Source organism: Ceratotherium simum, chromosome 36 (genome assembly GCF_057802395.1).
Source record: "Ceratotherium simum simum isolate JZ-2026a chromosome 36, ASM5780239v1, whole genome shotgun sequence".
NCBI lineage: Eukaryota > Metazoa > Chordata > Mammalia > Perissodactyla > Rhinocerotidae > Ceratotherium > Ceratotherium simum.
The window spans coordinates 25443403-25468983 of NC_141935.1; the positions used below are offsets into that span (position 1 = coordinate 25443403).

General features: G+C 36.9%; 1 protein-coding gene across 7 annotated transcripts in view; it reads right to left on the minus strand.

Moving 5' to 3' along the window:
* The window catches only part of CNST (consortin, connexin sorting protein), a 116666-nt gene that overhangs the window by 87311 nt on the left and 3774 nt on the right, over nucleotides 1-25581 (minus strand). For 4 of the 7 annotated variants that reach the window (XM_087424448.1, XM_087424446.1, XM_087424450.1 and 1 more), the window contains exon 2: nucleotides 9148-9204. The exons of the other annotated variants lie outside the window; for them this stretch is intronic. The gene's annotated coding sequence lies outside the window, so the exon portion shown is untranslated. The remainder of the gene's footprint in view (nucleotides 1-9147; nucleotides 9205-25581) is intronic. 7 annotated transcript variants of the gene reach the window in all.

The window sequence follows — 25581 nt, forward strand, 5'->3', positions numbered from 1 at the left end:
GGACTCTTGTACACATAGAATTTAATTTCTACCAGGCAGATCACAGGTATGTAGTGACCCAATCTCACAGCTAAAGGGGAAATAAAGTGCAAGAGTCTCCAAACTTTGATACTGTACCCCTAATGAGGAAAGAAATTGATCACAAATACACCCACTGTATGCATATTTGTTCAAAAGTTATAGGCTCATATACTGTACTAATATATATGTATATATCCATTTTTAAAATTTTGCAAAAATAAACACTAAGAAAGGACAAAAAAGTTCTACTTCTGGCAAGGGCAGACTAGCTCATTTCAGATAAACCCTCCTGATGAGAACTAGAAAAGCTGGCAGAAAGCCTCAATTTGGAGGCTGAAAAAGCTGAGCAGAGGTTTTAGCAGACTTACAGAGCAGGCAGAAAAAATGAAGTTCGGGACCTGCTAAGAAGAGGGACGCTGTAGGCTTTCAAGTAGGACCTAAAAGGGCCACTCCCTAGAAGACAAGCTGAGCCTGAAATGACCAGCCCTCACAAGGACCAGGCCCAGCAGAATCACCTGCATCTCCAGATGAATTAAGATGAGCTGCCCTAACTTGACTGCCTGCCAGCAACATAAATTCTCTCTGGAAGAAGAAAGCCAACAAAGGCTCAAATTATCTCCACAAGTTTTCATCTATAATGCCCAGTATAGAATCCAAAATACCAGGCATACGAGAGGTCAAGATTTGACAAAAAACTGGGAGGAAAAGGAGTTAACAGAAACAGAGTCATAGGAGATCCATATATCGGACTTAATTTACAGGAACTTTAAGATAACTACTATTAAAATGTTCAAGGACGTAAATGGATAGGAGAGAAAATTTCAGAAGAGAACCAGAATTGATAATATATTCGTAAAAGCAAACAGTTTATCTGGCTTTTTAATCAAACCACTAGATTTGATTTTTTAAAAATCAGATGGATAGTCTAGATCTAAAAAACAGAGTAAATGAAATTACTCTAGATATGGAACTCAAGGCTAACATTTATTAATTTCCAAAAGATTTCAGAACATGGGCCGGCCCCGTGGTTTAGCGGTTTAAGTGTGTGCGCTCCGCTGCTGGCGGCCTGGGTTCGGATCCTGGGCGCACACCGACGCACTGCTTCTCTGGCCATGCTGAGGCCGCGTCCCATATACAGCAACTAGAAGGATGTGCAGCTATGACATACAACTATCTACTGGGGCTTTGGGGGGAAAATAAATAAATAAATAAAATCTTTAAAAAAAAAAAAAAGATTTCAGAACAAAGAAATGAGTGTATGATAACTTTTGAATTCACTCAAAACGGTGTCTAATAACTTTTTAATCAATTCAAGAAAACTTCATTTAAATGAGTCACTAAGGAGAAAACAAAAAAACAGTAACTTTCCTAAACTCTATTTTCTGTTTTTTAAATCCAATCACTGATATGCACTAAGCCTGGCTAAGCACACTTTAGTATCATGAACAGATCTTTACCTACAATATCTACTTCTTTTCTTACACTGATTTATGACTATTTTCTCTCTGTGATAGGTGTAGAATAAATATTAGACTGAATAAGAACTTACATTCAAAACTTCTAAATTATAACTAAATTATTGTGAGTGTAAGATAATAATCAAATACTGTCTTTGACACAAGCATGCCGACCTATATATTTGTGCCACCATCTACAGTCCTGGGTAACTTAAGAGCTGATACATTGCTAAAATGCCCAGCTGTTTACGTCTTGTTTATTTAACTCAAATCTCTTTGACGATTAACAAACAAGTGCTATCCTCAAGTCCCAAGGTTTATTTTGCAGCTACAAAGACAAAACACAGAACATTGAATTCAATGATAGCAATGGATAACATGGAATTATATTCAAAGCATCTGAAAAAAATTTCACTACATTTAACTGCTAACAAATGAATAAACACTGTGCTGTACTTTGCAGGAGAGCAAGACAAAAGGAAGTTGGCTAATGGCTATAATAAAACCATAGCTCCAAATCATTAATCATTAGTGGGAATCATTAAATGTATCAGTAGGGATCGTCTGAAAGATTTTTAATCAGAGGAGTGACATGATCAGGTTTACATATTAGAAAAATCACTTGTGTTGATCATTAATAATATGAGATTTCTTTTCCTTTTTCCAGGATGAGAGAGAAAATGCTAATAGGCAAAGAAAGGAAGGGCCAGTAGAGAGGGAGAAGTTAAGGATAACAAGAGAGAGACAGCACTAAACAAAGGATGACGCAAAGACTGAGGAGGTGGGATGGCACCCAGGACATGGGCAGAGGGACTACCCTTAAACAGAGGGGCATGTTTTACATTGCGACAGAAGGATTGGGGGAGGGGCATTACACTGGAGTTAAATTGGAGGCATTTCCATTTCATGATATATCTTTCTCAGGGAAATAGGGAGTAGGATATCTGCTGAAGGGGCCTGGGGGCATTGGGAGCAGGGGCTTGGGAAGGTTTAAAACAGTCCGTAGAAGATTGTAGGGCTTCTGCCAAGGGCCCACTGAAATTAGTTCTACTAAAAATTCATGGTTTCCATTTTACTTGGTTATATACACTGTCTTCAAATCAATCTCATGATGCAAATAAACCACAAAATAGCAGGTAAAAGGAGATTCTTTTACCCTAACCTTCCAATGAGTACAAAATATCAATAGAAATGCTGGAATTTTCTCACTGTAATGGAAAGAGAGAGATTTCTTCAGTCTATTTCAACACCAATTGTCATTTGTACTCCTGTTCTTTATTTTGCACAGCTCTGTTATTCTTCTTCCTACCTCTTTATGTGGACAACTGAATGCAGTTGTAAAATCCTTGCCTCTGGTTTACTTCATTTAAAGAAAATGAGTTCTTAAAATCCTGACCTATATTGCAATTGTACTCAAATGTATGCCAGAATAATATTTTTAAAGTGATAGCACCTCATTTTAACCTGTCACTAAGATCTCACAAATGCTATTCAATAAACTTTCATGTTTTGCATACTTTAGAGATACTAATTCTAACATGCCACTTCTTCTGTTGAAGTCAGTTTCAAATTTCATCTTTTTTCTTCTTAGCAATTTGGGATTTTTCTACATAGATACAAGACTAAATTCTTATACCTAAATAAGAAAGTCAACATATTGATTTAGTGAATCAGAAAACTTGAGTTCTGATATTATCTCATTTCCAGGGATCTAAGTTTCCTCTAAGATTCTTCCTAACTTTAACATTTGATGATTCTAGTTATTAGTTCCCAAGTTATCTGTTATTTGTCTTTCACTGCTTCAAGTCTAAAACAAATATCACTTTCTAGTTCATTATTATGAGAGTTGTAATCATTTCTTATCTACTTAAAAAGCACAGTTACAGGCAAACTTGCACATTTTCTTCTGCCACCTTTATTGTCTACCTTTCCTTATCTTGAAAAACAATGATATAAGGTTGCCCTTTCAACGGGAATATGATGCTCCTGCCCCACATCCAGGAGAATGAGAGCCTTGAACTGTTAGCGCAATACAGGTGCTTATTCTTTGTTTTTTTAATCCAGGGCTCTTTGTAATCAAAAGCACACATTTGCCAGCATTAAAGGTTTAGTAGGAGGACATGGAACAATAAATCTCCACGTGGAGACTGAACTTTGACCTCAGAGGTGGAGTGCTTTAACTGAGCTAACCTGATGTTAACGTAATCAACGGTAACTGTCTACTATGAATAAAATATGCTTACTAGATATAGTGGGGGAAGAGAGAGACAGATGAGACACAATTCACCATTCAGAGTTTATACTCTAATAGAAAATGGCTGAAATCCTGTCCTACTCTTCTTTGTCCCCAAAAAAACCTTTGCTACAGAGAAGAATATGGTAAAATGACAGGCAAGTTCTTTCAGAACTCAGAGGAAGGAAAATTACTTTTACTTGTGGGGAGGGCGTAATATGTGAATATTTAAGAATATTCAATTCTCTTAAATAAGGAAGAGAAATGAAACTCAGAATAGAATCAAACAGCTTGACATGTTAGATACAGAAAAAGTAAATAGAGCATATGTGTGTTAAACACAGATAGGAAGGAATGAAAGAACCAAAGTGCACCAAACACTCATAACACCATATATAAGACATCAAATACTCATGAAGGTATTGATATTCATAAGTTATTAAATCAGCCACCCATTGGTAACACTCACTCTAGACCTACACGCCTTTTGCCCAAGAAACAGATGAAATGCAGAGCTGCTCCTCACGCTAGCTGGGGGACAACAGCACTGGCCAGGTGTACTTGTCCCTGTTTCTCTGACAAGGGGAGTGTTGGCTCCAGGCACCTTCAGTCTGTTGGGCTGCCTTGCTCATCTTCAACGCTGGTCCACACCACCAGCCGGGAGGGCTGATACAGCAGAGAGAGGACAGGACATATCACTGGGTAACCCAGCTCTCAGGTGGTGTGGTCCTTCCACTCCCCTTGCACCCTATCCTAAGTACACGGAGAGGCAATTTCAAGGGAAGAAACAAACATGAGCAAAATAAAAAGGTGAGCAAACACAGGGCACGTTTTAAGCACAGCAAACAGCTGGACTTTGGAATAGGAGTGCTGTGGGAAGGTGAGATTGATAAATTGAGGCTGGGCTATATCATGATGATAAAAGAATCTAAACCAGTGCTTCTCATACTACCTATTGTGTTTTTTCTTCCAGTAGGCCATGAATCATTTACTAGAAAAAAGGAGAAAGACATATAAAACACAAACGCAATTTTTAACATCATTATATTCAGATAAAATTTACTCTGTTGAAATGCCATGGAAGTTTGTGAACACTCTCAATCTCCGTAGTGATTTCACTGCAGAGAGGTAACAAAATATCTGGTGGACTGTCACCAGACCAATGACCATAATTTGAGCAGCACTGATTTAGACTTTCTGTGGTTGGGACTGAGAAGCCATTAAAGGCTTCTGAACAAGAGGCCAGGCTATCAGATTTGTGCTTTATGCAGACTAATCTGATGGTGATATACATGACGGAGCAGAGAAGGAGAAAGTGCATTAGAGGTGAGATGAGTGAGGCGATCCTCATTGAGTATGACAGTGGTGGGAATAGAAACGAGAAAGACTATGGAGGCAGAATGAACAGTCTGGACTCCTGACTAGATGTGGAAGGTAAGAGACAGAAAGGAATGAGGTTCTCTTAGACTTGGATCCCAGAGGACTGGGAGACAGTGGTGTACTGAAAGAGGAACACAGGAGGAGGAAGTAGTCCATTTACCAGGCACCTTCTTCCCAGTCACAGCTTCTCTAGCTGCCTATCCCATCACCTCCAAACACACGTCCCTCTTCCCTCGGGTTGTCAGTAATCGATGGGGAGAGACAGACAACAGCTAGGAGAAGGCAGATGAAAGACAAACAAAAGCAGCAAAGTTGTATTTTTGTGAAGGTTGTTATTTTGTGTGTGAAGTTAGTAAATTTGATCATTCTTAGCATATGTATCTAAAAGTTTCATCTCAGTAAAAATAAGGAGTACCTATAAAATGTTAACAATTTCATTCCTGACTGATACAAAAGTTTATAATTATCTTCTTTTGAACTTTAACCAAAAACAACTCTACAAATTCAAAAGGTATTAAATTAGAGTGGATACCATTAAAATTATGAGAAATCATACACATTGAAAAAATACTTTTGCCTATATTAGCAGCTATCTCATAACATTTCACCTGTGAAACATTCTTTCTCCCTGAAGAATCCAGTTCAGACACATGAAGGAAAATAACATCAAGTGGGCCGCTATTAAAGGGAATCAGCTCAAAGCTAAGTAACATTTCTCCAAAGTCACAAAGAACATTATCATCTAACAGAACTGAAGGCCAAATTCATTCGTATTTTGTGAAATGATATGAATAAATTATATCATTTCTTATAAGAAATAGGCCCTTAGGCCCTTTCACACTTCATATGTTTTTTTTCCCTGGACAGGTTTCTCAGTATTTTACAGTTCTACCATAACACAAAAAGAGTATTTAAAACTTGTTTCATGATCTGCCTCAACAAAATCTTTATTCATGTTATTCCTATTGTCTCTTGTTTGATAACAAATTTCTATCAAAATGAAATCATCAGGATTCCAGATTATTTCTATTACCCTTTTCTCTATCCTATTTTGCCATTATGTCTTTTCTCTCACCGTTATCTTTATTATTCTACTAGTTGGTAAGTTCAGAATTTTCTCACTTCTAAAAGGTTAGAGAAAAGCATATTATAAGATAGTAAACTGTAATTTACACCTAAGACTCAAGACCTCTGTCTTGGTATAAAATGCTATTTATAACTGACATGCTGTCTACAACTAATCTCTAAGGGGAAAAACTTCATATATTTGTTATGGACTATGAAGTAGAAAGATACTTTGACGCAAAAAGAACAAAAAAGAAAGAGTGTGCTACAAGTATTTCAAACTGAGTACCTTTAGTTGCTGATCAGCACCACTTAGCTAAATACTAACAGCTAACACTGATTAGGCAATTAGGATGTGCCAGGCACTGCACTTTATATGCTAAGCATTGTACCTTATATTATTACATTATTATTAGTTCATTTAATCCTCAGAATTACTCTATGAAGAACATAAATTTATTCCCATTTTTCAGAGGCAGAGAAGCTTAAGTAACTCAGTCAAGGTCACAGAGCTAGCAAGTGACTAAGTCAGGATTCAAATCCAGGTTTCAGAGCTCATGCTTTACGTGTGCCCTACAGCTTTTGAGCAAGAGAAATTAGGCAGGGATAGTATATTGCAGAGGTTTGAGTGTTCTGGTGAAATTAAAAACTCTTTATCTTATGTATTAGGCAAAGCAGTAAAGAAATTCCTTAATTATTACCACTGATAAGTGACAGAATTATCTTGGCTTTTTTAGCTCTGATTTGTATTTGATAGCCCCGATTTGTATCTAAGGATAGAGTGAAAAGTTAGAAATAATCTTCAACTGTGTCCCTATACCATCTGTGCACATTAAATACTCATTTGACAAGCTCAGCGGATAGATTTTCATTTTAAAGTAGTTTCAATTTGCATCAAAAGAGCACTCAACTATTAAGATTCTAAAAAATTAAAGTATATCTCATTAACAATAATTATTTAAAAGCTACCTTTATGTGTGGCCTTCAATAATTTAAATAAAGCCACAGTTATAGTTAATACAGCACCAGAAAAACTCCTCCATATTAAGGGGGGAGACTAGAATAAATCCTGTGATCTTAGATTGGAATTTGAGGTATCATGTGAACTCATGTTTTTTAAGATAGATATAGAAATAAATGTATGTGTGCATCATATACACTTACATATAGTTCCTAGCTCTGCACACTGAGAACATCTAGAAGCAATGAATCAGTACCACTGAGCATAACTAGCACCCAGATCTTGGTTTCTAAAGGCCATCCTCCACTAAAAGAACCTTTGATCCTTTGACAAATGGCTAATTCCAACACTGGTGGGAAAGGAAAGTACAAGATGAACTTGGAATACTTTGTGGTGCCAAAAAGAGAAGAGGGGCATAAACATGGGGAGATGTCAAAAGGACAAAGGAAATAGCCTGAAGGGGCTCCCACTGGCAAAACATGAAACAATTTGAGCATCAAGATATTAACAGATTATAATCCACCGATAAAATAAGAATCCATGAGTTCATACTCATATAAATAATAAATAAATAGGCGAGAATGGAAAACTCCTTAGTAGAATGCCAACTAATAAATGTAGAAAGGATAATGGTTATAGAAAAATTGCCACTTTGCAACCATCATAGTAAGAACTGATTCAGGCAAGAATCATTAACTGATGTCAAAACTAGTGGGTACAAGTTTAATCTGACAAGCTCCACCTTAAGCAAGTGATTCAAGTTAAGATAACCAAAAACGGGACAAACGGACATGAGCCTATAATTCCACTTCTTTGGTGTTCCTGCCAAAGATGCATAACCTAAATCTAATCATTTGGGGACATTCTTCAAAATAACTGCCCTGTCCTCAAAAATATCAAGAGCAATAAAGAAGAAAGACTGAGGAATGTTCCAAATTAAAGGAGGCTAAGAAAACATGACAACTAAATGCAATGTGATCTTGTGTTGGATCCTGGACTGGGGGAAAAAAAAAAAAAGACAGATATAAAGGATATTATTAAGACAACTGTCAAAATTTGAATATGGACTACAGACTAGATAACAGTATTATATCACCATTATATTTCCTGATTTTGATAACTGCACTGTGGTTATGTAAGAGAATGTCCTTGTTCTTAGGAAATTCGCCTTCTAATATATTTAGAAGTAAAGGACATGTCTGCAACGCACTCTGAAATGGTTCAGAAGAAAAATCTGTGTCTATGTGTATGTGTGTAAATGTGTAACATAAATATTTATACACAGAGAGTGGTAGAACACAGATGATAAAGCAAAGGAGGCAAATGGTCAACAACAAGTGTATCTGTGTAAAGAGTATAGGGGAGTTCTTTATTCTTAAAACTTCTCTATAAGCTTGAAACCATTTCAAAAAGTTATCCCAAAAAACTTCATATTTCTCTAATTTCTTATTTTTGGGGGGAACCTTTAAAAGATTCTCTTTTATTTTTAGAATATTTTATTTTAGATGAATCAGTGACAAAGTCTTATTCATAATCTTCAACATTAATAATGCATTTTAAAGTCTACCCTGCTTCTTTTCCTAAAGTATATAGGAATGAACTATTTTTTCCAAGAATACTCAACTTGATGTTAATTAACAGCATTTCAGAATAAATTATTTCTCAAGTGAGAGGACATAGCCTAAACATAGCTATAGCTAAATATGTCCTTCTAATTTTAAAGAATTTTTATCTTCCCACAACTCCTTTACAAGTAAATACCACTCAGAAAATTCTATTCCCAGAAAAGACTTCAGAAAAATATTAACACAGTACAACCATTCTTGCTATATAAAATCTTCCTTGAATTATTTTCACACTTAAAAAAAATCTTCACAGGTCTAGAAGAAATCTGGCAGAGAAAACTGAGTTTTAAAAAAGCATGTGTGGCATTTGGTGGGGGAGATATCACTGGAAAAAAGGGCAGAGAGAGAGAGAGAGAGAGAGATAACATGTGTAAGGTAAATTGGTGGTATGGTGGGGGATATTACCTGTCTTCTGATTCTGCAGCTGGATGTTGCCTTCCTCCCTGCCAAGGAGTTTGCAGCCTGTAATGGAATCCATTTAAATAATCACGTACTTTACAAAGGACCAAGAAAACATTCTCTGAAAGATTGTGATGGATGCGGATACAATATGGAGATAGTCACAAAGATTTATCCAATATGGTGGTTACCATATCCGTGGATGGGATTGGTCAAGGAAGAAAAGCACACAATTACGAGGAAAAAACAGGACAGAAATAGCACCTGAAGGCAGATTGCTCAGGGAAGCATAAGGATGTGAGTGGATGTTCTGATGAACTAAATTCTTTTTAGTGCTATAAATAAACCTTCAGAAAGACACCCACGTTCTCAAAATTAAATCCATATATATCCTCAATCTTTAGAAAATAATAATTCAATTAGTAACAGTAATAAAGGGACTAAAAAAATAGTTTCCTTTGGCACAGAGTCAATCATTATTTGAGGGCCTATTATGTGCAAAGTACTATAAAAGTTAATAGAATCCATTTAGAAAGATAGAGAAATATGTCTGAAAATAGTGCCTTGGGCATCCTGAATTAGTCTTTACAAATCAGAGAACTTAACTGTTCTTATCTTTTTCTCTGGCCTTTAAACTAAGGTATATAAACAAGTATGTTGGTAAAATGGCAAAATAATGTCCTGCTTATGGTGTAAATTGTAAAATGTTTAGGGATTATTTTTATTTTACTCAATAAAAGATTTCAATAATTTTATGCATTCATTTCTTTTCTGACTGAATGGACTTTAAATGCTACAAAAGCCTAATATTTACATGTCAAGAATGAAATCTACACAGGCTTCAAAAGATGATGGGTTATTTATTTTCTTTAAAATCTAAGGAAAACATCAATAAAACAGGCAACTGGTAATGTTATACCTCAATACAAAATTTAGAAATTCAGTACAGTTTATTACTATTTTCAAGAATATAATTCCCCATCATTCCTAAGTACCAGACGTTCCATTTCAAAACATGAAGCAAAGAATAGAGACAGGATAGAGCAAAATGAAAGAAAGCCCTGATTTTGGAGTCATTCTCTCCGCACTTCAAAATCAGGCTCCTAGGGGCTGGCCCAGTGGCGTAGCGGTTAAGTTCACGCACTCCGCTTTGGTGGCCCGGGGTTTGCTGGTTCTGATCCCCGGCGCAGACATAGGCACCGCTTATCAAGCCATGCTGTGACGGTGTCCCAGATAAAGTAGAGGAAGATGGGCACGGATGTTAGCTCAGGGCCAATCTTCCTCAGCAAAAAAGAGGATTGGCAACAGATGTTAGCTCAGGGCTAATCTTCCTCAAAAACAAAAAACAGGCTCCCATACTTACCAGCAGTGTAATTTTAGTCAAATTAGTCCAACTCTACGAGCCTCAATTTTTTTTTTTTTAAAGATTTTATTTATTTATTTTTCTTCCCCCCAAAGCCCCAGTAGATAGCTGTATGTCATAGCTGCACATCCCTCTAGTTGCTGTATGTGGGACGCGGCCTCAGCATGGCCGGAGAAGCGGCGCGTCGGTGCGCGCCCGGGATCTGAACCCGGGCCTCCAGCAGCAGAGCACGTGCACTTAACCGCTAAGCCAGGGGGCCGGCCCGAGCCTCAATTTCTTTGCTGTAAGAATGAAGTGAGGTCATGTATGGAAAACGTCTAAGGCCATCCATAAAGATAAGTTAAGAACGCTCTGGTAAATAGTCCCTGTATGTCAAGACAGTCATAAAATCCCATGCTCCAATTAAAAGAGCAACTACCTGATCAGAGATCTTCCTTGCCATGTATTCTAAGCAGAAATTTAGTTTTACTTACTCTGCTTAGGACTCTGTGATTTCCAAATCCGAGTTACTCTCTACTTCTGTAACTCCTGTTAGGTATACATTACATTTTCTTACTATATGATCTACACCACTTAACCTCTCTTTAATAATTTCTCTTTAGGGCCGGCCTCGTGGCTTAGCGGTTAAGTGCGTGAGCTCCGCTGCTGGCGGCCCAGGGTCGGATCCCGGGTGTGCACCGAGGCACTGCTTCTCCGGCCATGCTGAGGCCGTGTCCCACATACAGCAACTAGAAGGATTTGCAGCTACTGGGGCTTTGGGGGAAAAAAATACATTAAAAAAAAATAGTAATAATTTTTCTTTATATTTTTGCACTGCAAACGGGAGCCTGAATTCAGAATCTAACTTCACAAATATCATCCACTTAACTACATCTTACCTCAGTTGTGTATAATTTGCTTGCTCAGTTTATCTCTGTGACTTTTATTTCTAGAAGTCATATACAGTACTATGTAAAATGTCTTTAATTTTTTGATAGTATCTTTTTCCTTTTCCATGTTTTTTATCCTACATTTTTAATATTTATTTTAAAGTCAGAAAATGCTCATTCTTTTAAGTTCTTGGAAGTCTACATCCGTTGTTTGTTGTTTCTGTCGACTCTTGCTCATGGTGGACTATTTTGTAATTTTGCATAATGAGCTCCTCTGCAGTGAGGGGCTTCGTGTGTGGGAATCTTGCACAGGCTGATTTAAGGATCACTTCTTCCAGAGTGCTTTTGCTTTTGCCAGATATCCCAGTGTGTGTTACCAGCCAGGGCCAGTTTTTATATTAATTCTCAGCTGAGGAAAGCATTACTATGAACCCCAAACCTCAGGGTTAATAGACCTGTGGTTACAAATTCTCAGGGAAGCCCCTTTCTTCAATGGAATGCCAAGGCAGAGACAGAAAAACTTCTTATCTCTTTGCTACTGGGCGGATATCGCCCCCTGCCCAAATCCATCACTCTTGAGAACAGAGATCTCTGAGGGTCCTGGTTGTATGTGAAGCTCTCAGTTCCAAGGCCCTATGCAGGTTCCTTGGCTCAGTCTTAAGGTCTCCTGTTCTGTCCCCACGTGGCAGTTGAACTTCAAGCCTATCGGATAACCGCCCCCATCTCGTTCTCCTAAAATAGCTGTTTATAATATGCAATATTTATCAAACATTTAACGAATGCCAGGTACTATGCTAACACTTCACACATCTTATTTCACTGCATTCTCACAAAAATCCTACTATTTCTCCCATCTTACAGATGAGGAAACAGAAAGAGAGAGAAGTAACTTGCTCAAGCTTATGTAGCAAGTAAGTAGCAGAACTGAAATTTGAACCCAGATCTATGTGAATTTGGACTGTGCACTGTAATTACCACATACTGCCACTTCTCAAAACTTCTTCCTAGGGCCTAGGCTAATGCTAGATGCAGAGTAGTCACTCAAGGACTGTCTGTTGAATGAACAGATTCTCCTTCAGTGTGTAAGTTTGTTATGGGAAACCCTGAGAACAATTAAGCATTTGGTAGATTTTTAAGAGTAGAAATCATGTTGGATGGCACTTCCAGTCATGTTTTATACTTGAATTACAATATTAAAATGTCTGTCTTCTTGACTGTTTGTGAAATCATGAATTTTCTAGTGATAGAAAGATGTATAACATTGAGTGTTTGATAATTGTGACATTTGTCATCACTTTCATCATCATCATCGACACAGGGTCACTCCTTGAGAAGAACTCCCTCCTTGGATTCCTAGTGGAGAGCACACATACAGAACCTAGTAGGCAGCAAGGCATAATAAATAAATATTTAACAGAAAAAGTAAAGAGGAAAGAGTAAAAGCTGACCAGGGATCTGCAAAGTCACAGGATGATAAACGCACATTTTCTGGTAACATGAACTTATTCCAAAAATTGAAGGGGGAGGGCAGATACTAGTTTTATGTTAAAAACAGATGTTATAGAGCAGAATATAAAAAATATAAAATTCAAAAAAATCTTAGGTTCCAATAGATGACTTCATGAAATCTTTAAGTTTGATGTTAGGAATAACCATAATAACAGAGTATGAGAATAATAACAAATATTTATACAGTGCTTACTCTGTGCCATGCATACGTTAACTCATTTATCCTCACAACAAACCTATCAGGTAGTTACTATTGCCCATTTTATGGGTAAGCAAACTGAGACACTGATAGGTTCAGCAACTCATCCAAGGTCAAACAGCTGCTGGACCTGGGTCTCGAACCTAGGCCGATGGGCTCCAGAGTCTATGCTGCCTCTGATGGCCATACACAAGGTGGAATTGGAGCTGGGTGATGATGAAGAGTTTGGAGACATTAGAAGGAGGAAGGGAAACTGCAAGAATCTTTATTATTTGGCCTTAGAAAAGTCCAGTCATAGTTTGAGGCAACAGCTAATACAGAATCTACACTAAAAAACATTTCAAAGACATTTTTTAAAATGAAATAAGCACTGTATCTTTTAAAGTGTCGAGTGGACACTGTCTCGAGTTTGCTTATTTATTGCTTCAGGCTTTTTCACAAGTTGTTTCACGCATGTATATTATTTCCCAAGTAGAACTCAAGTGCCTGAAGCAAGAGAATGTGTGTTATTTCTTTTGCACCGTTACCACAACACAGCCCTAGGCACATAACTGCTTAATGAATGCTTGTTCAACTGAACTAAAATCCCAAAGTCTCTCTTTCACTACCTCTTACCTAAGGAAATAGATGTGGAAAAATTGGTTACGTCACTTAAAATAATATTTAAAATTTATTTAACAACAAAATCCCACAAATATTTTCTGGTAGGAAACAGAAATAGAGGAGAAACTCCAAAATAGAGAGCATTTTTGTCACTGAAAGATTAAATATGATAAGGACAAGTCAGCAAGTTCCAATAAGGAAGCATGAATTAGGGGGGGAAAAGAAAAAAAAGCGAACGAATTAAATTAAATAAGCCCAGTCTACTTTCTTTTTTGTGTGTGTGAGGAGATCGGCCCTGTGCTAACATCTGCCAATCCTCCTCTTTTTTTGCTGAGGAAAACTGGCCCTGGGCTAACATCCACGCCCATCCTCCTCCACTTTATATGGGACGCCACCACAGCATGGCTTGCCAAGCAGTGCGTGCCCAGGATCCGAACTGGCAAACCCCGGGCCGCCACAGGAGAGTGCGCGCACTCAACCGCTTGCGCCACCTGGCCGGCCCCATGAGCCCAGTCTACTTTCTGACCTAGAAAATTTTGAGTCTGTAATTACAAATCCTTGCTGCTCATGCTATGCAAATTAAAAGATAAAGTGTAAATATTCAAAGAAAATATAGAAAAATTGTTTTAAGTTCTTTTCAAAAATAGAGATGAGAAAAATGGAATTAGACCAAGGTCAAATTTATTTTAACCTAGCCTTTCCATTTTTTTCCCTTCAACTACAATTTTACTTGAAAAGTTTACCTTCTCACATTCTTGACTGGATTTCTCCACTACAGAAAAACATAAAAGATAATTCCATGCCCATTTAAATGGCAAAATGAACAATCTACGAAAGAAATGGAATAAAACCAGTTCCAATAAGAATTATGACCACCCTTAATGAAATTAAGAAAATACATTACTTTATGAATAGGACTGTCCTGAAATTTTAAAGGTACAAGACTAAAATAATAGTAGAGTAACCTCAGAGGTCCAAGTGAAAGTGAAGATATACTGAGAATCTGAATAATAGGTATAACATAGTGGATGGAGTATATAGGACATCACCCAGACTACTGAGTTGCAGAGTAACCTTAGCCCAAAGTTCAATTCAAAAACAGACCCAGAGAATGGTCAGAGGGTCTAGAAAGAGAATTAGAATAAGCAGGTAAAACTAGGAGAAGAAAGAGTCTACATAAAGGAGTGACATGGGAGGAGGGGAGCAGGGGAGATGAACAACAGAGTCATAATAATGATACAACAGGATTTGGTTGTACTGCTTAAACTTCTATTTCATAAGAATTACCAATTTTGAAGATGTTTTAACCACAAAAACCTTTGCACCTGAATGATTCTCTTAATACACGTTCATTTCCTTACTACAAGAAAGGTGTCCACCTTAGCAATCTTCAAAAAAGCTACAACTTGGCAATGTCTCATTAAAAATCAGAGGCAGGGGGCCAGCCCGGTGGTGCAAGCGGTTAAGTGTGCGTGCTCCGCCGCGGTGGCCCGGGGTTCGCCGGTTCAGATCCCGGGCGCGCACCGATGCACCACTTGTCAAGCCATGCTGTGGCGGCGTCCCATATAAAGTAGAGGAAGATGGGCATGGATGTTAGCCCAGGGCAAGTCTTCCTCAGCAAAAAAAAAAAAAAAAGAGAGGAGGATTGGCAGATGTTAGCTCAGGGCCGATCTTCCTCACAAAAAAAAAAAATCAGAGGCAGGATAGTTTCTAAGAAGATAAAAATTGAAAACAATATTTAGAACTTTTTAAAGTAAAAATGTTACTTTATTTGTTTCATGTTAGAACAAGACTTCCAAATGTTTCCACTCTGGCGCTTGCCTGAATTTTGAAGGCCAAGTTTCCATCGCTCCCTAAGGCAAAGTTAATGTCCTTTGCTAAGATTTACTGAGTCCTACTAAGTACATTCCACCAGGCTCAGTGCAGTGTGTGTGGTGGGTAGGAGCAGGAGAGGATAGCTTAAAAAGAATTAAGAGGTGTAACCTGTGCCCAAGGCTGAGGAGATAAAGCACATATACAAGAAACAAACAACAGTAAAGGGCAAGGTATTAGTGATGATTGAGAGTAGGTGAAAAGAAAAAAAGTGATAAAGCATAAAAGAAAAAAACAATGAGCTGCAAATTTTGAAATCTGCATTGTAATCCAAGGCCTGTTAATAACTTGTTTGAAAAGCTTGGGCAAGACACCCCTCTGAGCCTTAATTTCTTCAGCAATAAAATCATGGGCCCTTTCAATTTTAACTATGTATGCCACTATTTCTCTTGAATGGCTCTACTAAAAGCAGTAATTATGATGGTCCTTAAGTGTTGACATATTATTTTTACTTATAATCTCACTTAAATATGTAAAAACAAAATTTTTATGTGCTTATAACTCCAATACAACTATTAAAACAGACAAATTTAAAAATTAATACAAGCAATAAAAACACCAATAAAAATATCACTAATTTAATATGATGCTGCCCCATAAAAATTAAATTTCTGTTCACAACTTGAATATGGTATCAATTGTGATGACACAGTTCTTTCAAATTCAGCACCTCTGCTTATCAGGGGCACCTGAGAACTCAACTCTCCCACACTTTACTTACTACTGCAAAACCTTTGTTTTTACAACATGCTGTGATGTTGCCCCAAAGGCATCATTTATTAATTTTACCCCCATGATTATAAACAGAAATGCAAACTTGGGCATTGAAATCCCCTATTGGAATGTTGTTTTAAGGTGTTGGTCATGATGATCTTGAATAAGCTTATATTATTTTCCTTTAGCTTATCATCAAAATGAAAATAGGGAATTTAAAAAATTCTAATTATTTTTTTCCTTTTTGTACTTCTCTGTATTTTATACGTTTTCTATGATAAACAAGCATTTTTCAATTGAGTTTAACTGATAGCTTTATTGAGATATAATTTACACATTTAAAATGTACAATTCAAGTTTTTAATATATTTATAAAGATGTGCAACTACGTCACAATCAATTTGAGAACATTTTCATCACCCCAAAAAGAACCTCCTGACTCCCCCATACCCATTAGTAGTAACTTGCCATTCTCTCAGCCCTCTCGCCTCCCCACTCACCCCAGCCCCAGGCAACCACTGAACCACTAATCTTTCTGTCTCTAGGGATTTGCCTTATTCCAGATATGTCATATAAATGGAATCATACACTATGTGGTCTATTGTGACCAGCTTCAGAGTACGTTTTCAGGGTACATACATGTCTTAGCATATATCAATACTTCACTGATACTTCATTTCTCTTATTACCAAATAATATTCCATTGTACGGATACACTACACCTTATCCATTCATCAGTTGACGGACATTTGGGTTGTTTCCACTTTTTGGCTATTATTAATAATGCTGCTATAAACATTCCTGTACACGTTTTTTGTTTCTGTTTTTTTTGGTGAGGAAGATTAGCCCTCAGCTAATATCCGCGCCCATCTTCCTCTGCTTTATATGGGATGCCACCATAGCATGGCTTGACAAGTGGTGTGTCAGTCCGTGCCCAGGATCCGAACCTGCGAACCCCAGACCACCGAAGCAGAGTGCGCAAATTTAACTGCTATGCCACCGGGCCGGCCCCAGTACAAGTGTTTTTTTGAACACCTGTTTTCACTTCTTTTCAGTAAATACCTAGGAGTGGAACTGCTGGGTCATATACTAATTTGGTGTTTAACTTATTGAGAAACCACCTTACTATTATCCAGAGTGGTCATACCATTTTACATCCCCACCAGCAATGCACAAGGGTTCCAACTTCTCTATCACCGGGTACGAAGTGGTATCTCACTGTGGTTTTGATTTGCATTTCCCTGATGGCTAATGATGTTGAGCATCTTTTCATGTGTTTATTGGTCATTTGTATATCTTCTTTGAAGAAATGTATATTTAGGTCCTTTGCCGATTTTCAAATTGGAGTATTTGTCTTTTTATTTTTTGAGTTGTAAGTTGCATTATTTTTACACTCAGAAAAAACTTTTTAAAAAGCACTGAACATATGCTAATATATATTTTTTAATCACTAAGAATGTGGCAGAGTTAATATAAATATTGAGGGTTGTGCTAGTGGAGGCACCTTCCCCATTCCTGATGGACTCCTTCACTCACCTCTGGGAAGGTAGACTTATTTATCTGCTTGGCAAATTTGGTAATACCTAAGCTTGACTGGCTCAGCCACCTGCTTTCTTCCTCAAGTGAGCCTGCTAGCAGAGAACACACTGCTCTGCTCTGCTGTTTGAGCTGGGCAGGCCTCCTGGACAGGAAAAGACAGAGAAGGGATAAGATGGAATCGAAATAAGAAGGAAAGATTGGACAGATGGAAAAAAAGGAGAGGTGGGATGGGACAGATACAAAGACAAGGAGTTTTAGAGGAAACTGAGTGTGACAGCTTGGCTGGGTGGGAAAAGTGTAAGAAGTAGCTAGAGGCCTACTGGAGTTGCCTCTTCAACTCATGCTGCTGCTACTCCAGCTCAAGTCCCAACCCTCAGCCTTTCTACAATCTCTCAGCAACCCAGCTCTCTAACTCTCCTCCCTACTAGTCTTCTACAAAATCTCTTCCCTAAAATAGGCAACTCATTTGCCCCTCAAATTAACAAGGATTTTTAAAAATGAGATATGTAATACTGGTGAGGGTTCAATGAAATACCCACTGTCACATGCTGCTCAATTTGAATGTAAACTGGCACAATGTAAGAGAAACCAATTTCACAATATGTAGCAAGAATATTAAAACAATTAAGACCTAGTAGTTTTATTTCTGAAGATTTATGCTAAAGTAATATTCTGAACACCAACAAAAAAGAAGGAAAAAAAAAGAGAAATCCTCTATGCACAATGATGAACATGGAGGCTTTACTTTATAGGCTTATTTTGTTCCAGGGACTGTTCTATGTATTCTATCACATCACCTCAGTTAATTCTTGTAACTCCTATGAAGTATTACTTCCCCCATTTACAAATCGGAAAACTAAGGGGTAAGGAAGTTAAATAGTTTGTCCAAGGTCACTGTGGCAGTGAGTGAAAAATTGAAGACAATCTAAATATTCAACAATAAGGGAATGATTAAGTAAGTTATAGCATACCCCAAATGTTACAACGTCACAAAATATGTACGCCATGAATCTATAATAAAATGAGGGAAGTAGAATCCAAAACAAATCATAAATATGATCTCGACTATGTTTACACACACTCCAAAGAGACTGAAAGTAAATATTCAAAAACGTTAACAGTTCTTGCTCTTAGTTGATGGGAGTACAAGTGAATTTTTTCCTTTTTTGCACTTTTCTGTATTTTGCATATTCAAACATATAATATTTTTATACTCAAATTTTTTTAAAAAGCATTGAATCAAGAACATATAATTTTTTAAAAAATCACTAAGAATGCTAACAGAGTTCATCTAAACAGTGATTAATATTGTTCACCTCTTCAAAAAGAAAATAATACAAATAAATATAAGGTTATCACAGCAGTTTAGCAAATCAAAAACAAAACACACCATTTGCTAATTGCTTTCTGTGTGCCAAACACTGTGGAAGGTAGTCATCTTGACATATATTATCTCATGTAATAAGTATGTGGGGTTTTTTTCTTTTGGAGGGTGAGGACACCCATTGCCTTAGGACCCTACCTATTTTAGAGTATCAAAGAGTCATTCAATATATTTGCCAATAACCTACAGAAACAGGAATTCCTACAAAGCCAGTTCTCAACAGCACAAAGTAGAGAGACCTCTATGGTAGAACTCTGTAGATCTTAGAAATGAACTCATCTGAATTGTTACAGAACTTTTTCCTATATGTTTACCAAATCCTAAGTCAAAAAGGTTAGCATTTAAAATTCTGGTAAAACAAAGAAAGAAAATTCTACACAATATTTACTGAATTATAAATTATCCCAACCAAAAAAGTTTTTCATATATATTTCCTTTCTCTTCTAAAATAATTATAACAAATCTACACAAAGCTGTTCATGACATTAAGAGATAGAATGATGTATATATATTTGGGACTTGCATTTTTCATCAAATGTTTTGGTGAAAGGGCTCATTTCCACTTCATTTCCCACAGGACTTACTACAATGTTGATCACCAATGGGCTCAAACATTAGTCATTAAACTAATAAGAACTAATGCTAGATTCAGAGTCATTCACAAGCCACCATATTTCAAAATTATTCACCAAAATGTATACGGATGTTGTAACATGTACATACATATGTATATTGTAACTTGTAGGTTCATATGGATTATCAGTAAATTAAAATTAACTTATGAATTCAACTAGGATAAAGAACATAATAATCCATATGGCATCAAACACAGTTTTAACACTATTTTTATTTTTATTTATTTATTTATTTATTTTGTGAAGAAGATCAGCCCTGAGCTAACATCCATGCTAATCCTCCTCTTTTTGCTGAGGAAGACCAGCTCTGAGCTAACATCTATTGCCAATCCTCCTCCTTTGCCCCCCCCCAAAAGCCCCAGTAGATAGTTGTATGTCATAGTTGCACATCCTTCTAGTTGCTGTATGTGGGACGCGGCCTCAGCATGGCCGGAGAAGCAGTGGGTCGGTGCGTGCCCGGGATCCAAACCCGGGCCACCAGTAGCGGAGCACGCGCACTTAACGGCTACTAAGCCACGGGGCCGGCCCCTTAACACTATTTTTAAATTATAAAACCCAAGCCAGGAGATCTCTAGCTTACTCTCTATTCTTCTTTTGACCAAGGAGCAAAAACTCATTAATTCTATCATTTCAGAAGTCATGAAATTTCAAAACGAGTTTAGGCTGATATATTTACTTTTAATTAAGGCTTTCATGGTCTCATACAGCCCTTTCAAACCATCCTGCATACCAGAGGCAGATTACTCTTCAGAAAACACTACCTTTGTGTTTTACATAATAAAAACGGTGACTTGATATACTTGTGGAATGAATATTTCTTCATGTTCCAAAAATCTATAATGACATCTTATAGTCTGGTCAATTTAGCTAGTGTCACGCCAGTCTTATCTTTTTGCTGAGCATCAAAACACTCTATTCATCTCAGATGAGTCTCAATATCTCCAACATTCCACTACCAATATCCCCTTATCTGGCTCTAAATTCCTACTCTTTTTATTCTCAATCCCTTATGCCACTACCCCAGCTGCCATTACCCAATTCAACCACATCAAGAACTCCAGACTCCTCCTTTTTTTTTTTTTTTTTAAATATTAGTCAGCCTCCTCCTGGCATTACCTTCTTTCCTGTCCAGCATTGAATCCACGTATCTTCTCTAGCTACTTCCTTAGACCTCTTATACTTCTACCGTACCCACCCTATAAAACCCCAGCCCTCATCAACCTAACCACTTTCTCTGCTCTTATACCAAAGCTATCTATTGCTAAAGAAAATCACAACTCTGCGGATTGGTAACACTGTAAAAGCAGTATCCATCCAACCTCAGGGTGGAGCCTCAATGCTGGTCAGTCATCCTTCCTCATAGAGCTCCCAGGACCACAGGCTCCAAAGACATACTAAGCCTTTTACCACCAGCCTCGAGTGCCCTTCCTATCCCTAGCTCAGCAGACAGTCTCACTGGGACCACAAGTAAATAGAGGTTACCAGATGTTAGCTGGTAACCAGTATTTCATCCTCTTTTCTCAGTAGAAGAATGTGTCTATCTGCTGTTCAAGCATAACCCTTCTACCTGTACCCAGTTTGGCACCCTCTCCCAGTTCATCAGGGAGCTCGTCTGTATAATCAGTCTATCTGTGGACTCATTCCTCTCACAGGGTAGGGCATCCTTATAAAACACAGATCTCCTTTACCCTAATCCCATGTCTGTGAATAACTCTGGACTTCAAGGAAAAATTCAACCACAAGAATTAATTGTCTTTCTGTAAAATGCACAGAGGGCAAACAAATGATAAAAAATAAAGTAACCTGCAAGGTACTAGGGAAGTATAAAGAGTAATTTCTAAAGGTTTAAAAGATAAAAGGTAAGACAGTTGGGGAAGATTTGCTTTTTAAAAGAATCACTTTGCCTTTTCTTTTCAAATAATCTATTAAATTATTTTTATTTTAAATAAAATACTACTAAAAAATGAAGCTTATATACAGGAATCCTTACAAAACTGTAGCTGCTTCTAAGAGTTAGAGATTTATAACTAAGTTCAAATTAATTTTGTGCTTCTTATTCTTTTTGGGGTCATGGACTCTGAAGAATCTAATGAAAGCTAAGGATTTCCTTCTCTGAAAAGTACACATATACTACCACTAAATTATAAATGCTATTTCCAGGGGTCTGTACGCCTGGAAGCCTATTTTTGGGTCCAAGGTAAAAAACTGAGTAGTCTCAAGAAATTTTATTTTACCCATGTCGTATAGGTATCTACTGTTTTCCATTCCTACAACAAAATATCTAAATAAATATTTATAATATTAATCCTTATTCTGACGTTTGACATAATGGTGACATACTGATCTATATCTCCAGCACACTAAAAGTTAATAGAAAGGCAGGAAGGGAGATAGACGTAAAAGTGAACATGCTTTCTTGTAATCAGTCATGCAAGAGAACGTATTTTGATGGGGTTTAGGAAAGGAAAAACTTCCACAGTAAGGCAGTTTATTCTAGATTAGAAATTCTAAGAAAAGGATAAACCAGTAGAGAAGAAATTTGTCCCAGAGGAAGATACCTTCCAATGTTTTGGAAGACTGCTGGTAGAATACGATTTCTCCCCAAAGATGTTTTATTTGGAGAATCTTAGGTAGAGAATATTCCCTAAAGAAAATATATATGACAGAAACAGACACTATTAAATATATTCTAGTAATAGTCCAACGTCTGTGCACTCAAAGTTTCCTTGTACTGAAAGTTTCTTCCTGGCAAATCCTTCAAATATCATAAGTAGGATGAGAGAGATCAATGGATTCTGATTGTTAAATTAAAGTTTCTGTTCAACTTTCATTATGGAAACATTAATTTCTGAATAACTATGTTTTCCTCAAGTTAAAATTTATCTATTTTTTTTTTCTCTTTGAAGCATTACTACTTTTGTAACAGAGAAGGAAGGAGAGGAAAGAGGGAAGGAGTAAAATTTGTACTCCTACCCCCATCCCCCTTCAAGTTACAATAAACTATGACCTGTTCCGACTTTTGAGCTTTCCATGGAAGACAGAAGAATAGTAAAAAACCAAAAGATTAGGTAAGGCAGAATAAGCTATAGGGGCCTTCTGGATATCTTTTCACATACTCTGAAGAGCTACAACAAAATCGGAACTCTCCAGCAAAGGCTATACATGGTTTTATATAAAGTATTATACAACTACATGGAAGTCTGGATTATAAGACAGATATTCTTAGAATATCTGTTTCCTCAGCCTAGATAAGTGTTTTTGGAGCAGAATTTTTGCTCCTAAGTTTTTTGTACACATAGGTATACTCTTTGAGGCTGTCAAGGAAGGCAAGCCATATACACGAAGGTCAAAGCCCTGTTGGGGTTCACTAGGGAATCTCTAGGTTTTCTCCAGGTATACAGCTGAAAAATGACAAAAAGCCTGTAGGCATCAAAATCCACTAAATTATAATTAACCAAGAGGCCACCTGATATAATAAAAACTACCTCCTAAATTACATACTTTTTTACTTCAGGTTAACTAGTGAAAATATGAGCTTTCGTGAATACAAGACCTATTAGACCAATTTTTAAACTAGAGTTCAAATGTAAGACTAATAAGACAAACCATCTTTTCTCTCCTTAGTTACAAAACGCTGATGATTAAAATAAGGAAGTCACATGACACTGCTTCTAGTTTTGGCTCTTTATAGATGCTCTTACCCAATGCTCTAGGTATAACTCTTAACTGGCACGGCAAAGAACTCCACAAAAAATTTTTTAAAAACTATTGAAGCAAAAGAAACCTAAGCATTACTTTGTAAACTGCTGAAGAAAATAAAGCCTGATGACTGAATTTGGATTAAGAAGTCACAAATGCAACATGGATGGACATTGAGGGTATAATGCAAAGTGAAATAAGTCAGAGGGAGAAGGTCAAATACCGTATGATTTCCTTCATTAAGTAGTAGATAATAACAACAATAAACAAACATAGGGACAGAGATTGGATTGGTGGTTACCAGAGGGGAAGGGGGGAGGGAGGAGGGTGAAAGGGATAATTCGGTACATGTGTGTGGTGATGGGTTGTAATTAGTATTTTGGTGGTGAACATGATGTAGTCCACGCAGAAATAGAAGTACAATGATGTACACCTGAAATTTTTACAATGTTATAAACCAATGTTACTGCAATAAACAAAAAATTTAAAAAATAAATAAATAAATAAAATTTAAAAAAAATAAAATAAAATAAAAAGAAGTCACAAATGGCTGTAAATAAAGCCTTTTCCAGGAAACTAAATTTCATAATTTTCGAATGAGCATTGTTTCTAGAAACTTCCACTCCTCCTTTCATCTGAGATGAACTTCAGGGAGGAAATCACGTCGGTTACTTGGTATGAATCCTTCTAAGACCTAATTTAGGTAAACTTTTTTCATGCTCCACAAGTGAAAAAAAAAAAATCTAAAGTAATCTTTGGTGCTTCATAAGGTAAAAGAAAGAAAGAAATCCACTAGGCTTCAAGAAATAAAATATATTTTCACAAAAATAAGTCCTTACTGAAAAATCTTAAGCAATGTTTTTCAGTTCATCTAAAAATTCTTTTTAAGATTTAGCTGTACAGTGGTAATACCTGCAGAAGAGAGAAACAGTGCGCAAGAAAAACAATGCATGCATAAAATAAAAATATAAGTGGTATGCTCTCAAATACCTAGGAACAATAGCATTCTTGATCTCACCATAAAGTTCACATATTTTAAGGAAATTATTTATTTCAAAATCTGTAATATAAAAAGTGCTTTAAAATGTTAGTTTGCCTTTGTTCAAATTAGAAAACCACAGCAATCTAAATCACTGGGTTTTCAAAACTCAGCTAACGTAGAAAAAAAGGTAATTATTTAGTCAGGTAGTAGTTTTCCAGGAAAAACAGGCTAGGTATTCTCATAAGAGAATTTAACGGATATGACAATTACAAAATATTAATTCCTAAAATCTCCTAGGTACTGTCAATTAAAATGTCAAATGCCCAAATATCAATAAAGGTGACTAAATTTGTCGCTTACTGCTTCAGAATTCTTCCCACAGTCAAAAGGGAAAAATAATCTTGATTTGTCGGTATTTTGACAGACATACACTATCTTTCCTTTCCACAAGGCTAACGATGACGAAAAATGGGAAGTCCTAAGAGATGGCAGGGAAGAGGGTATGATGGTAAAAAGTTTCCATCTCCAAATATATGAAAGAGCAGAATCTCAACACTGTGATTAAAACAATTTAAGAAATCTCAATCTATCATAAGATTCAGAATTTTTTAATGACGTTTTCCTTTAAAGAATACTACAAATGAATTATTTCAAATGCGTGAAAAACAAAAGTATTGCCTGGTTAAAAGAAAATATAATTTCCCTCAAGGGAATGGTTCTCAAATAAAGAAAAGCCGGTACAGTGTTCGTGTGAATCTTCAAGGCCCTAAACTGAAGAGAATGCTCCATATCTGTATCAAGACGCAGACATACTGAGTGTAGAATTTCTCAATAAAAATATAATCCTTGTAGAGGCCATTTAAATCGTATAAGAGCTTTTTTTTAAAAAAATTGAGGGCCGGCCCTGTGGCTTGGTGGTTAAGTGCGCGCGCTGCGATGCTGGTGGCCCGGGTTCGGATCCCGGGTGCGCATCGAGGCACCACTTCTCCGTTCATCCTGAGGCCGAGTCCCACATGCAGCAACTAGAAGGATGTGCAGCTACGACGTACGGCTACCCGCTGGGGCTTTGGGG